Below are 15,610 nucleotides of genomic sequence, written 5' to 3'. Positions count from 1 at the left end.
ATAATAGAGCTGGTGGTGGCAGCTCATGCTTGCAAGCCCAATGGAAAACTGAGGAGGATTGCTTGGTTTTATAGCCAGGGTGGCTTGCTAAATGAAACCCTATTTCAAAAAGCCAAAACAGAGGCCTGGAGAGATGGCTTATCAGCTTAGAGCATATACAGTTCTTGCAGAGGACCTGAATTCAGTTCCCAGAACCCACATGAGGCAGCTCACAGCTGCCTGTAGCTCCAACTCCAGGAAAGCTTATATATAGATATTTTCATTCATTCTGTAGGTTCTGTTCCTTTAAGAACCCTGACTACTGTCCACGTGGTGGAAGGAGAGAACCAACTCTTGTGGGTTGCCCTCTTCTTTCAATAGGCTTGCTGTGATGCGCGCGCGCGCGTGCGCGCGCACACACACACACACACACACACACACACAGTTTAATAAAATTAGTGCAATAAAATTCTGATAAAAAAAAATAAAGACTCAGCTGTGCGTGGTGACACACACCTGTAATCCCAGCACTTGGGAGGCAGATGCCGGCGGATCGCTGTGAGTTCAAGGCTAGCCTGGTCTACAAAGCGAGTCCAGGACAGCCAAGGCTAACACAGAGAGACTCTGTCTTGAAAAACCAAAAAAAAAAAAAAAAAAAAAAAAAAAAAAAAGACCCAAAATGGAAAAAATAAACACATGGGTCCATTGGACAGCAAGCATTAGGGTTCTCTAGTTTTATACAAGTGCCATGTTTGCTTTTTAAGCTGAAGGTCAGGAAGGCCGGCTGTGGACGGAGACTGCTGTTTAACTCGAGCAGCTGGGTGTCAGAAGTCTGGGAGAGATAAGGCGAGGAGTTCAGATGCATAGCTCACGTCTCTTTTGCATCAAAGCCAAGCAAACAGGGAGAATGTCTCCCTGCAGAACTGATCCCTCCTCTCCCACAACCAACCCCTGGGAAACATGGATGCCTCAGATTCTTAAATAACTCCAGGAACAGCAGGCTGATTGTGCGCCAGGGCCCCTAGCTGCCCCAGGTAGCAGTGACTTCCTGTGCCCAAGAGGTGACTTGAGATTCCATCCTGAGATCCTGCAACCAGGAAATATCAGCTTACACACCCGCAGTGCCTTAAGGTAATCGTGAGAACTCCATTAAAGTTCAAGTCTTAATTAAGCCAAACACTGGCCCAGGAATCGCAGGCATCCGAGAGGGCTTAGCAGTCTTGAGGGATCTGGTTTCCCTGAGGCCAGGAGTGGGGACTGCTGGGAACTCAGAAGGAGGTATCTGTTGCAGCCAAGGGCGCCGGGCTCACACTGCCCAGATCGCCACTGCAAAGGTGGACTGCACCGTGCACATGGAAGTTCTCTGATTCCCCGGCTATGGTACCACTATGCCTTTACCTGCTACCTGCTCCCTCTGCTGTTTCCACCCCGCCCCCACCCCCACTCTGTGGTCCCCCCTTCCCAGCCTTCATTTGATGCATAGTCAGGACATCAGCCAGCGCTGCCAGGGAGTAAAGCAAGGCATGGAAGCTGACCACCTCACTCCCTGACTCCCAAGAGCTGGGAGTAAATGAATGTATGAGCTACTAAGCCTGGTTTTTTTGTTTTGTTTTGTTGAGACATGGTCTCTCTGTGTAGCCTTGGCTGTCCTGGACTCACTTTGTAGACCAGGCTGGCTTCGAACTCACAGAGATCTGCCTGCCTCTGCCTCCCAAGTGCTGGGATTAAAGGTGTGCGCCATCACCACCCGACTTTTTATTTTTTTTAAAGATAGAAGCTTACTCTTTCATTTTACATTTATTTATTCTCAGTGGAGGGCATGGGCATGGCACAGCATTGGGTGGAGGTAGGAACAGCTTGTGAGAGTGGGTTCTTTGCTTCCTCTGAACTCAGGCGTGGTGATAGGTGCTTCCCCCGAACATAAACGATAATTTTTGAGGCAGGGTTTCTTAGGACCCAGGGTGCCTTCTTCCTACTCCCCCGGCAGCTGAGGATGGCGTTGAACTTCGAATCCTCCTATCTTTACCTCCGAAGTGCTGAGATCACAGCTGTGCACCACCACATTGTGCCTCTTTTTGAACTTGGGAATCCAACAAGTTTCCATCGTGTGTGTTCATGCGTGTGCCTGATGATCTCATCTGCTCTGAATCACCCCCAATTTGAGGCACATGTAAACAGCAGTTATGTTACATTTCTGCCGTTATAATCTTCAGCGTGGAGACTACCTTAGGGGGTACTCACACCATACCCGTACCAACACTGCAGTAGGCCACAAAAGATGTTCCTCCTCCGCAAAACACTCCATTTGAGTCAGTTCTGGCCACCATGATTAACAGCCCAGCCTGGCAGCTCAACTTTAGACCTCAGTGTCTCATGTCCTGGAGGCTAAAAGTCCCAAATCTAGGTGTTGCCCACCAAGCCCTTCTGGATGGTTCTGTTCTGGCCTCACGAAGATAGCATCTTCTCCCTGTCCTCGCTTGACTGTCCTCTGGAGGGCCATGGCCTGATCCACACTCAGACTGGATCCTGGTCTTCCTGGTGAAGGCCTCTCTCGTCTCCAGAGACAGTTGCAGGCTAGGTTTGTGGGGGTCAGCAGTTGGGTCTGGAGGACACAGTCTGACCTTCACACGCCCCTGTGGGTGTCAGTGGATGGGTTCCCTCAGATCATCCCGTGCACCCCAGCTTTAAAATCCAGACAGCCTTTTATAATCATATGGCAATTCTGTCATTTAACCAGGAGCATCCCTTGGCAGAAGAGAAGTCTGATTTTTCTGTATGAGGTGTTGGGAGGTGAAGCAGGTGAAGACACCTTTCCCCGGAGCAAGGAGGATGAAAGCAGGGTGGTGTCTTCCTGCTCATTGCTTTGTGAGACAATATAGGCGGTGCCATGCCATGTATTCACTAGTCAGCTCAGGCTACTGTAACAAAACACCTTAGGTTACGAGAAGGAGACATAAGCCTGTTTTTTTATGATCCTAAGTGTGAGATCAGAATGGTCTTGTGAGAGAACAGGTGAGGTTAATCCATTAGAAGACCGACCACCTCATGCGGGAGCTTGATTGTTGCCAGCTGAAAAGATCCCAAGAACAGACTCTGGGAGGAGATATATAAATGAGCCGAAAACTGGAGGCGGGGCTTTTGGAGACTTGGGACAGTTTTGGCTGTTTATCGCTCCACTTCAAGACATTCCTAGGGCTTCAGGGCTCCGGCTCCTGCTGAGGTTCCGGGTTCCAGTTACTCCAGGTTCCAGCAGAAGGAATCATGCTGATTACGCCAGGAGAATGGTTCCTGGAACTGATATCCTCGCGGTTTTGTTGTTGTGTTCCTTAATCCTCATTTCCTATTGTTAGTTGGGTTATAAGTGACATATGCTCGGTTAATAAGTTATAATGAAGTATATTGGTTAAGAAAATTAAGCCTACAGTTAGAGGCAGCTTATAGAACAGAAATGTATTGCGGCCCATCCTGGTGGCAGGGAGTGGGGTTGGTGGCAGGTGAGGGCTCTCCAACTGGCAAGTGGCACCCCTTTTCAGGTGGTGAGGATAGGAGATGGGGGAGGGTGTGTGGGGCAGGGGAGATCTCTGGGATCTGTTGTTAGGAAGACACAACACAGGTCAGGAGAAGGCTCCACCCTGTGTTAGTCAGTTCTCTATTGCTGTAATGAGATACCCAAGAAAATTAACTTATAAAGAGAAGAACTTTCTTTCGGTTCACCATCCTGGCGATGTGGTGGGTTGGTTAGCCCCTGGTGTTAGGCCGCTAGCAAGGCAGAGCACTGTGGCAGGACCTGTTGAGGGGCTGAGGTCCTGCAAGTCCTCTAATGGCCTAAAGACCTCCCGCAGGATCCCATTTCCTAAAGGGTCCTCCAGCTCCCAGGGACTCCACTGTGGTATGAAATTCTCTTTGGGAGATGCTGATAGGCATCTACTCACCCCAACAGGCATGAGTGGCAACCTGTCCAGCTCAGCTTGTTGAACCTATGAGTCTATTGGCCCCACTCACAGGAGCATGGGTGAGCTACCTTTATATTCTTGTGCATTTTTTAATGAGCTTATCTCTTTGGGAGTTACTTATCATGGAGGACCTGTGATTTAGACTCTGATCAGTCGGTCCACTTGGTTCCCACCCCTCTTGCTGAGCCCATATAATCTCTTGCTAGCCGTCAGTAACAACAGCTTTTAAAGTCTTTGCCAATCTGATAGACAAATCAAAACCAAAAGCAAAAACCCTTGGAGCACTTCAATTTGTGTTTCTTTAGTCAGTACTGAAATTAGGCTGTCTCTCATTCTCTCTCTCTCTCTCTCTCTCTCTCTATATATATATATATATATATATATATATATATATACACATACACACACACACACACACACACACACACACACGTATAATTATGTATATATATGTCTTTTGCATTTTTGCAACAAACTTTCCCATCTTTTGTAATTGCTTTTCAGGAGCTCTTTATATATTACAGACCCTTAAATATCCCACTGGTCAGCCGCAAATCTTTCTGGCATGTAGAACTTGTTACAAAAATTTTTTTTTAATTTTTTTTTTTATTTGACAGTATCCGAGTGCACTGTCCTGGGCAGAGGCAAAGTGAGGATGAGTCAGCCTTGGGTCATGGCAGAGAACTTGAACATGCCCATTGAATATCCAGAGCTAACTCGAGAATTTGACTCAGCTTTTCTTTGTTCCAGTTTCAACAAGCTCTTCGTAGGAAATGAGGAGGGAAAAAAAAAGAAGCCGGGAGTGTGAGAACCCCCACCAGCTGGAAACTTACTAGAGACACAAGGGACGCTGCAAATAAAAACTCGTTTCCAGCTGGGGAATCTAGAGTCTCTCCCAGGTTGGCTGGGCCCCTCCGTGGCTGGTTACTCCTAGACAGGAGGGAGATGCTCGCTTTGTTTAAGAATCAGGATCCCTGAGGTTTTCCTAGCCAGCCAGGGTTTTGCTGTTTTGAGGGGTTCCAAGAGGAAGCTGTGAACCTGTCAACTGGGATCGAGTCTTTTCATGAGACTTCTATTAGCTTCCACCCTTGGGCGAGGCCAGGGCTCTGAGGGCCTTGTGCCAGCCCAGCCCAATAGCCATAGGGAGGGGCAAGGCGGGGCCTCTCATGTGGAATCACCCATACATAGTTTAGTGGAATCTTGCAAGCAGTTGGCCTTTTGTTTTGTTTTGTTTTTTTGCTTTTTAAACAAAGCAAGCTATATCGGGCCAAAGGTTTCAGACAGCATCTCTTTGGAGGCATCTTTTATATCATTCCAGCTCCAAGCCCAGCCCAGGTGTCCCGGCAAAACAGAGCATGCTGGTGTCTTGGAGATGATGGGGGTTGGCAGACTCTGCCTCTGATCACTGCCATTCTGCTCTGGGAAGGCAAAGACACTGAGGATTACTGGCCAGCGTAGGTGCCATTAAAATGGATTCTTCTGGTGTCGTGCACTGAAGCCTGCTGGGATGCTCTTGTGGGGCTGAAGAAGAGGCTAGAGGGAAACGCCAAGGTGGAGAGAGAAGCTGTGGTCAGGACGTCACAGAAGAAGGGGAGTCTGGGAACCCTGAGCGCAGAGCCCTGGTGCACACGATAAGGCCACTGTCTCCCATGGACCAGTGTGAGCTGTGATGACGCCAAAGATGATAATGGTTCCTAGGGCTCCGTGAGGGTCAGGCACTGAGGGGCATGGAGGGCACCGGGACCAGACTGCTGCGGGTGGGGTCGGGGAAGCTGCACTGGACCCCAGTGGGAAGGAGCAGGATGTGCTAAGAGGACTGGAGTCCATGTTTTATGACATCCAGGGCCAGGGCACAGGGCTGACATCTAGGATGGAAGGCAGGGGACGTGAGACTCCAGGCTGGTGATGAGGCTCAATATACCCAATTGCTCTTTGAGCCTCATGCAGAGTGTGAAGTTTGGAAAGTCCATAGTGACGTAGTGATGGTCAGCAGGGGTGCTGGGTACTCTCCTGACACTCTCCCCCAGCCCCCCTGCCCCCCTGCTCCCCCCCCCCCCCCCCCGGAGGCCATGGGCCAGACTCCTCCCATAGAAGCCAGGCCCGTATTATGATGCACTCTTTGTGTAACATGTGCTAGGGGTTGACATCAAGGAATGGAGTGGTGGCAGTGTATGTCATGTGAGTGTGAGATGGAGCACCCACCCAGGGATGACAAGTGGTCATCGTCAGCTACAGTATTCCACCTTATCTCAGAGAAGCACAGGACGCTGTCCCCACTCCATTCCAGCATTGTGTGAGTGTGTGTTGTACTGAGGAATTGAATCCAGGACCTGACACATGACCATCTGCCCAGTGATGTTGAGCTTTGAGTTTGCGTACGCTATCTTATTATTATACGGACATTATGAGACAGGAGCTCATATCTCCTAGGCTAGCCCCAACTTTTCTATGTAGCTAAGGATGACTTTGAACCTCTGATTCTCCTACTTCCACTCCCGCCTCCCCCCCTCCCTGCCACCACGCATGCACTGCCTCATCTTACACAGCCCCAGGGATTGCCTTAATTGGGGCAGCGAGAGAATGTAGAGAGAACAAACACAGAGACACAGAAACCCTGGGAGTCGGTGCTCTGGGCTCTCAGATGAAGACCTCGTAGCACCCGGAAGGAAGTCAGCACATTTATTATATACAGCTGAACAAGGAGGTGGGCTTATCACATCTAGCTAAAGGAGAAGGCAGGGTTCTTATATAGAGTTGAGCAAGGAAGCAGGGTCAGCTAATCTTGGTAGGAACAGTGGGGGGTGGGGAGGAAGCTGTAGTGGACATTTTCTGCACGCACTGTCCACATTCCCGCTCAGACCACAGGAAGGCGTTGCCATTTCCCCCCACCCCCACCCCACCCCCCCAAGCCTGGGGAGTGCTTGGATGTGCACATGGGCTGAGGCACTGAGCTGTATGGCATGCTAAGGCTATGTCGGCAACACACTTGCTTTATGTATGCAGAGGATTGAACCCAGGGCCTTGTGAATGCCCGGGCAAGAGTGCTAAGTGAACCACATCCTCACTCTTATCATCATCATTGTGATGGCTGGTCTTGGTTGTCAACTTGGTTATGGACTTAACTAAAACACCAAACGGAGGGGGCACACCTGTGAGGGACTTCTGCTTAGTTTGAAGTAGAAAGATTTACTTCTAATCTGAATCTTTGAGATAGGAAGGAACACCTTAAATCCAGCTCTTTAATCCACCTCTAATCTGGGCTATGCCTTCCGCTGGAAGTCTATATAAGAGATGGAAGAAGGAAGCTCTTGCTCTTTGCCTGCTTACCACTGCTCTCACTGGCAAATTCATTCTTGCACTGGCATTAGAGCCTACTTCTTTGGAATTTCAGCTTCTACTACAGGCCATGCTGAGACACCCAGCATTGTGGTCTCAACAACTGCCAGATTCCTGGACTTCCCATTGGTAGACAGCATTGTTGGATTAGCTGGACCACAGCCTGTAAGTCTTTCTAATAGCGTCTCTCTCTCTCTCTCTCTCTCTCTCTCTCTCTCTCTCTCTCTCTGTCTCTCTCCTTCTGTCTATTTATCTAAATTCATCCTATAAGTTCTGTTATTCTAGAGAGCCCTGACTTACACGGTCATCATCAGTACCGCCATCACTGGAGTGCTGGCAAATGAACCTAGGGCCTTTTTTTTTTTTAAGCAAGCGAGCAATCCCAGTCATGAACATTATTCTCAAGGCTAAAAATGATGCCTTGGTGGTGGGACATTTGCTGGTTATGTCACCCTGATGTGTTGAATGTTAAAAGAAAAACCTTTCTCTCTGTGAGTCTGTTCCTCTCATGGTCTCTGTAGGAGGTAAAATCTTGGACCACACCACCACCACCACCAGGAAGCCAAATACCCAAAGGTCAAGACCTCTGCTTACTGTTTAAAAAGATGATTTTACCAAGCTCCCACGCTACTCATGATCTTAAGAGACAAAAAAGCAGGCCCAAGGCTGGGTGTAATGACGCATGCCTTTAATTCCAGCTCTGGGGAGGCCGAGGCAGGGGGATCTCTGTGAATTCGAGACCAGCCTGGTCTACAAAGAGAGTCCAGGACCCCACCAATATGTGGTAAAACAGAAACACACACACACACACACACACACACACACACACACACACACACAGCACAAAGAGACCAAAATCCAATGCAGAAACTGGTAATGGCATGGTGAGATGGTGGAAGAGGTGGGAAAAGACCACTTCTATAATCTGAAACTGCTGACTGAAGTGAGTTCAAGACCAATTGGGGCTATGGAGCAAGAACCTGTCTTAGGTCAAACTCCAAACCAATAAATAAGAAATGTCACAGAGTTCAACTTAATATATATTCAGCCAAAGACAGAAAACAAACAATAACACACACAATCATAGACTAAGGAGACAAAAACTGGAGTGTGCATCTTAGTTATCAAATAGCCATAAAGCTGGGCGGTGGTGGCACACACCTTAATCCCAGCACTTGGGAGGCAGAGGCAGGTGGATCTCTGTGAGTTCAAGGCCAGCCTGGTCTACAAAGCAAGTCCAGGATAGTCAAGGCTACAAAGAGAAACCCTGTCTTGAAAACAACAACAACAACAAAAAAACAAAACAAAACAAAACAAAAAAAAACAGAAAGAAAGAAAGAACTATAGTCAGATGTGGTGATGCATGACTGAAATCATAGCACTCAGAAGCTGGGGCAGGAGGATTGCTGTAAGTTCCAGGCCAATGTGGGCTCTCCATATTGCACTCCAGGCCATCCTGGGCTACAGAGTCAGACTTTATCTTAAAAATAAAACAAGGGGTGGGAGAGCCCCTTGCTGCTCTTACAGAGGACTTGGGTTTAGTTCCCAGTACCCATCTCAGCCGCTCACAAACTGCTTGAAACTCCAGCTCCTGGAGATCTGACACCCTTTTCAGGCCTCTGTGGGCATATATACAACCTCTACCCACCCCATATACGTATTTAAAAAACTATAAGTAAGTCTTTAAAAAACAAAACAGCATTAATAAATGTGAATGGTACAGATTCTCTTATTGAGGAGACTGACTCTAAATTGGATTAAGCTGTACACATATACACTATTTTTCAATCTGAACCTCTAAAGCCCATCTACTCAATGGGCAGAAACGTGTAGACAATGCATACTAACTAAATGTAGCCAAAGTGAGGTGATGGAGCAGTACAGATGCTGGTCCAAGCAAAATTCAACAGCAAGTATATGCACAGAACGAACAGAGTTATTCTACGTTTCATAGCGAAGACAGGCTGAAGGGGTTGTGTGTGTGTGTGTGTGTGTGTGTGTGTGTGTGTGTGTGTGTGTGTGTGTGTGTGATGGTCATAGATGATGGTTCCTATTATGTATCATTTGAAAACATTGGAAACGTAAGGAGAAATAGACAGAAACCCACCCCTGATGCTTCTTTTTTGTCTTTTGGTTTTCCCTAACCTTGAAGAAGCAAAGGCTTCATTTTCATGATCTGGAGCCAGCAAGATCAGAGCAAATATGGTCACTATTTGCCTCTGGAGCTCTTTGCCATGTTGTCTCAGTATGGACTTTGTATGTTACTAGGAAACACCACAGGGTCTGAGATAGGGTCCCAGCGCTAACCTTTTATGTAAAACACACTATATTACCTTCTTACAACACTAGAAATTAGCAAGTGTTGAAATAGTCTGCCCCTTGGGTTTGGAAAAGTGTTTATGAGCCTGTCATAAAGAAATGTTTGCCAGCATGGTGGTGCATATGTGTGATCCAGAACCCTGGAGGAGAGGCAGGAGGATTGCTGCAAGTGCAAGGCCAGCCACAGAAGAGAGAGTTCCAGGCCAGCCAGGGCTAGAGTGAGATCGTGTCACAAAGATTTAATATATTTTCCTGAGGCTTTGATTTATGACATATAATCATAGTTATTACTAACATCTGAGTAAACATAGGTGTGTGAATGTGTGAGTGTGTCAGAGTGTGAGAATGTGTGTGGTCTATGTGTGTATATGTGTGGTGTATGTATGTATGTATGTATTTGGTGTGTGTGTGGCATACCTCCTGTGCACACACTGAGAACTGACATTTTTCTGGCTCTTACATTGCACTTTTATGTTTTCATAAATCACACTCTGTGATTATAATGCAGTAAAAACAAAAATTTACAACCTGAGCATGGGTGTCCAACAGCCCTTTTCTAAATTAGGTCAAAGCAGAAGAAAAGACTGAAATCATAGCTTCTCAATTTCTGGGTATGGTGACGCCGTTTTCTGCCCCGAGTCCAGTGCTCTTGCTCTGAAGGTATAAAATAAGAGTGAGATTAGCTTGCACATCAGCAGGAGGCTGTGGGGCTCCCCAGAAGCCCAGGAACACGGAAATGGTCTCATAGGATAAGAAGGAGCCATCCACAAAAGCCACCGGAAGGAGAGACAGCTGATTGGCAGCTGCTCAGCGCACAGTCTGAGAACCTGAGTCTGACGCTCAGCACTCAGGTAAAAAGCAGGGCGTGGGGCTGGCAGGACGGCTTGGTGAGTGTTGCCCGCAAGCCAGATGACCCAAGTTTGATCCCTGGTTCCATGTGGTGGAAGGAGAGCATTTACTCCTGCAAGTTGCCCTCTGACCTCCACAGACACCATTAAACAAACACTGGGCTGGAAAGATGGTTCTGTGCTTAGGAGGATATAAGCTCTCTTACAGAGGACCTGAGTTCAGTTTCTACTAATTTTAGGGGCCTCACAACCACCTGTCACCCCCATCTCCTGAGGCTCTCTGGTCAGGCAGCCTAGAAGGGAGGCCCAAGCCAATGACACTGGGTCTCAAAAACCAAACAAAGCAAAACAGGCCCTGAAGGTGTCCTATGGCTTCCACACCCGCACATGCGCACAGACGTTGAGTAATCCTGAGGGACTTGCCATCCAGAGGCCTTTCTCAGTCCAGGAAGCTGAGCTCAGGGGCCAGGTTGGAGGGGTGGTCTACTCACTGTGCCCTCACGCAGCATGAAGAGCGAGAGCTCTCAGCGTGACAGATCGCCTGACACGGCAATCATCTCCCAAGGCCCTGCCTCCCAATGCCACCCTCAGGGGCTTGCGATCCACAGATGGGTTTGGAGAGACACAGCATTAGGCCCACATCAGCCCTGTCCTGTGGCAGGCAGACAGTTCTAATGGACTCTTCCAGAAAAAGCGTTAGCACCTACCCTCCTCTGCTCTCTCTGCCGTGCCACCACTCTCTTGGGCACTTGAGAAGGGTGACAGTCCCCCTTCCAACTCCCCCTCCCCAGCAGCGGCAACGAATGTCCCCCAAGTGGGTTCTAGCTCTTAGGGGCTTAGCCGTTGTGCAGCCTAGAGCTTGCATTTGTCAGGAGACACTTGGCCCCTGTTTGCCTTTGAAGGGCCGGGACAGCACCTGTGTGTGCCTGGTACATGCAGAGCAAAACTGCACACAACACTGCTCCACACCATAGGGTGGCTATGGCCTGCAGCACGCGTCCTAAGCGTGAGGAGGTGGAGGCAGAAGTTGAGGCACTGGGAAAGAGGAAACCAAGGGCAGGGTGTAGCTAGGCTGGTGTGACCCCTCCCCCCAGCCCCCCTTCTTCCCACCCCCTCCCCCCAGCCCCTCTTCTTCCCACCCTACCGGCCCCCACCTCCTGTCAGGCCAGGCAGTTGTTTTGCTTCTCTGTCTATAGTAGAGAAGGAAGGTAATAGCCAGGACACAGTGCCCTGGGGTGGTGGAGGAGGAGGAGCCAGGTTGTGGGTGCCACTCCTCCACTAACATCCCAGCATGCTCCAGATCCACACTGAACTGTGGTGACCCACCCGGCTCCTGTTCATTGAAAGACATAGGCATAGGCAGAGCATGCATCAGGCATGTGCCTACGTCAGCTACTGCTGTCTGCCTGGAAAGGGACATGCTTCACTTTGCCAGGGCATGCCCCTCTCATGCCCACGTCAAATCCTGGTCTGGGTGAGACCCACCCCTGAATCTGGGTGCCATATGGGTGAGTCACCATTGGCTTTGTCCCCAGTTTTGTCAATAACAGAGCATGCAGTGTAAGACTGGAAATTTCCTGATACCCTGAGCTGGCCCTGCAGCCGACCTCCTGGGCCACTATCTATCCCTTGCCCATGAGACGCTGGCAGGTGCCATCAAAGACCTGGCACCCTCAAAGGACTGGGGCCTGAGGCCAGGTAGCAGGCAGAACTTCTGCAGATTGGGGTGGGTGGAGCTACTGGGGCGGGTCTTTGTGAGGGCGTGGCTATCTGAGTTTGCCGTCTGAAGGAGCTGGGCTGGGGGGTGGAGCTTACAGGCAAGGGTGTAGTTGTGAGGGTGTGGCTTCACAGCTGGGGTCTGAACCCAGGGCTTTGGCCTGGGATTGAGGAGTCTGGCACAAGGTCAGAACCAGAGGTAAGCAGCCTGGGTGCTGCTTTCAGTCCCTGAAGGGTCCAGCCTGAGACAGCTGGAGTTGGCCAACTTCCTAATGGTTCTGGTTGTGATGCAGCCTGGGAACACCCTAGAGCCAGCACCTTGCCTTGCTCTAGAGTGGGTTTTATAGACTGGTTTCCTCTCTTCTCGGCATTCCTGCCTGCTGTACTCTCATTCACTCACTCATTCAGCAAAGATTGGTGGATATGACAGCACTAAACAAGATTAACTCAGCCCAACTCTGGACTCTTCCCTTCTGTAGGGAGAAATGGTAGACACCAGAAGCCCCAGCTCTAGAAAGGGACACCTCAAAGAGGAATGTTGGGAGGACCAGCCTGGCCTCAGGCTGGGAGAGGATGGGGGGAAGGTGCCCTGGCACAGTCAAACAGATCAGGATCCAGAGACACTCCCAGGAGCCTTCAGGGTGTTGGGCCCCAAGGCTCCTGAACCCACAAGCCTTTTCCAAAGCCACCAGTCCTCAACCCAGGACGCTCCGGAGGCTTCCTGCAGGGGATGACTGGGCTGTCGAGGGGAGACACCCCATGGAGCCACCTGAGGCTCAGAAATGTGTCTTGGAAGAAATGAGCCTTACGCAGAGGCTCCAAGCACTGTCTGGAGCTTAGCAGGTGACGAGGGGGGAAAGGCAAGTCAGAGAGAAATAGCATGGGAAAGACTATGCTTTGCATTGCGCTCGCAGGAGGACAGGAGTAGTGGGACAGGTCATCAGGAGAGCCCCAGTCCCTGTATAGCTTGAAGACCTAGGAACCTGAGTGTTTACACAAACTCTCCACATTTTTAAGTGTTAGCCAACAACTAAAGATCAGGTCAAATAAAACATCTCTTGGGGGGTGAAACTGAAAATCTAGGTGACTCTGCTGCATCCTGGGTCCTGTGTGTGACATTTGTAATTATAGGATATATGCAGTTTTCCCACTTAACATGTACCAAATATTCCATGTTTGTGTAATCTGCTAAAAGCTATTTACAGCAATTACATAATACTTGGGACGTGTTGGGATTTGCCTTTCCTTTTACCCCCTGGTAGGTGCCAACTTTGTTGGGTGGAGTCTCCGATACACCCTGGCCTGGTTCATTGTTTCGGTGCCCTCAGGACAAGCCACACAGAAATAGTTAATGTGCTTCAGCCTCGAGGGCCTCAGAGACCTCAGGATGCCAGTGCTGGGGAGACCATCCGAGACCAGCTTCCTGTCCTTCAGTGTCAGCCGAGGAAACTGGTCAGTCAGGATGAAGTTTGTATGTGTGTGAATATGTGCATGAGGGTTCATGTGTGTACATGCATGTGTACATGTGTTGGAGTATGCTGATGGTACAAATTTTGAGGAGAATCAACATTTTTATGTTACTGAAACGTTTACCCAAAGACATATTGTATTTGTGTTAGATTCTTAGCACACACACACATACACACACACACTGTTGTTGTAAATAGCATCATTTTCTCCCACTTTCATGCATGTGTATGCATGTTCACACATTTCTGTGAACATGTGCGCACCTGTATGTAAACGCCTGTGAGGGGCCCAAGGTCGATATTGGGAATCATCCTCCTTCACTCTTCTACCTTAGTCACTGAGACAGGGTCTCTCAATCAAACCCAGAGCTCACGGATATGGCTAGTCTCACCCAGTCAGCTTACTCTTGGGATTCCCTGTCTGCCTTCTGAGGCTGGAACTGCAGGCAGCTGCCAGGCCACATGATGATTTTGCATAAGATGTGGGGATCCCCACACTTGCAAGACAAACGCTCCACCACCATCAGGGGCCTGTGAGCAGCATCTTTCAAACACTTGTTTTTTAATTGTACAGCCTTCTAGAGGAGTGCCAGCTCATCTTTGACTTAGCACTAGGGCTTTCTGTATCAACAGTTCCCTTCTCATTAGAGAGCATCTTTCTTCTCTTACATTTCTTTGTCGTGTCTTATTACAAAGGTCAAAACACCAGTTTGACCTGGTGTTCAGTTGTACTGCATTGTTTTTCATCACAACAGCAATTCTTTATATCGTCAAATAAAAGATTGACGTGGCGGGGGGCGGGGGGGGGAGGGATTTGGGGATTCTGTCAGGCTACAGCATCTCTTCCTAAACGGAGATTTCTTAGTGATACAGAAGGTTTTTTTGTTTGGTTTTGGTTTTTCAAGATAGGATTTTTCTGTGTATCCTAGCTGTCCTGGAACTTGCTCTGTAGACCAGGCTGGCCTCAAACTCACAGAGATCCTCCTGCCTCTCAGAGTGCTGGGCTTAAAATGCGTGCACTACCACCAACAGCTGTGGTATAAAGGTTTAACAAATGGAATTGTTTTGCATTTATTAAGATAATAACTTAGCTGGTCGAGGTGGCACATGCCTGTAATCCTAGCGCTCAGATGACTGGGCGTGGTGGTACATTCCTTTAATCCTAGCTCTCAGGAGGCAGAGGCAGGCAGATCTGTGAGTTCGAGGACAATCCAGTCCACACATGGAGTTCCAGGAAAGCAAGGACTACATAGAGAAAACTTGTCTTAAAACAGAGCGAAACAAAATATAATAACTCTAGGGGCTGGAAAGAGATGGCTCCATGATTAAGAGCCTTCACTGCGTTTCCAGAGGACCCAGGTTCATGGTGGATCTCAACTGTCTTAACTCCATTTCCAGGCGATCTGATGTCCTCTTTGGGTATTGCATGCACACGATGTACAGACATGCATGCAGGCAAAATACTTATAGACATAATAAAATTTAATAAGTATAGATAATAACCCGATTTCCACTTTGAGGAATAGTGAGCTGACTCAGCAGGTGAAGGTGATTGTTGCCAAGTTGCATGGGAGGCACAGACTGGAAAACACACATACACAACAGAACACACACACACACACACACACACACACACACACACACACACACACACACACACAGCGAGGGGGAGAGGAGGAAAGGGGAAAGAATAAGTAGATGTAATAAAAAATGCAACTATGATTTCTTCCTCACTCACACAGTAAATAAATAAATATAATTTTTTTAAAAAGTGCTACTATGACTTCCTCCTAACTATGAGTTCTTTAACGATGTGCTTCTGGTTTGGGAACACATGGGTCTCACACTGTGTTTGGCTACTGATTTCTTGTGTAAGTGCGTTGAGAGATAAAATATGGTTTGTGGGCCTGAAATGAGCCCAGGTTGGAGCTGCATGCCTTGGTGCATAACGGTTGCTTTTTGTAACTGCCCTACACTTGTCTGCTAGGTG

General features: G+C 48.6%; 1 long non-coding RNA gene across 1 annotated transcript; it reads right to left on the bottom strand.

Annotated features, from left to right (window-relative positions):
- Nucleotides 1-2,748: 2,748 nt before the first annotated feature.
- LOC311583389 lies at nt 2,749-11,624 on the bottom strand. Its single transcript, XR_014774485.1, has 3 exons — nt 11,590-11,624; nt 10,116-10,241; nt 2,749-3,319 (listed from the first exon to the last, which is right to left on the bottom strand). It is a non-coding gene; the product is annotated as an uncharacterized lncRNA (long non-coding RNA).
- Nucleotides 11,625-15,610: the final 3,986 nt, after the last annotated feature.

This window comes from Acomys minous (assembly GCF_964271855.1).
Source record: "Acomys minous genome assembly, chromosome: 2".
Lineage (NCBI taxonomy): Eukaryota > Metazoa > Chordata > Mammalia > Rodentia > Muridae > Acomys > Acomys minous.
The sequence above is the reverse complement of the archived record's forward strand: the minus strand, read 5'-3'. Positions and strand labels throughout refer to the sequence as shown.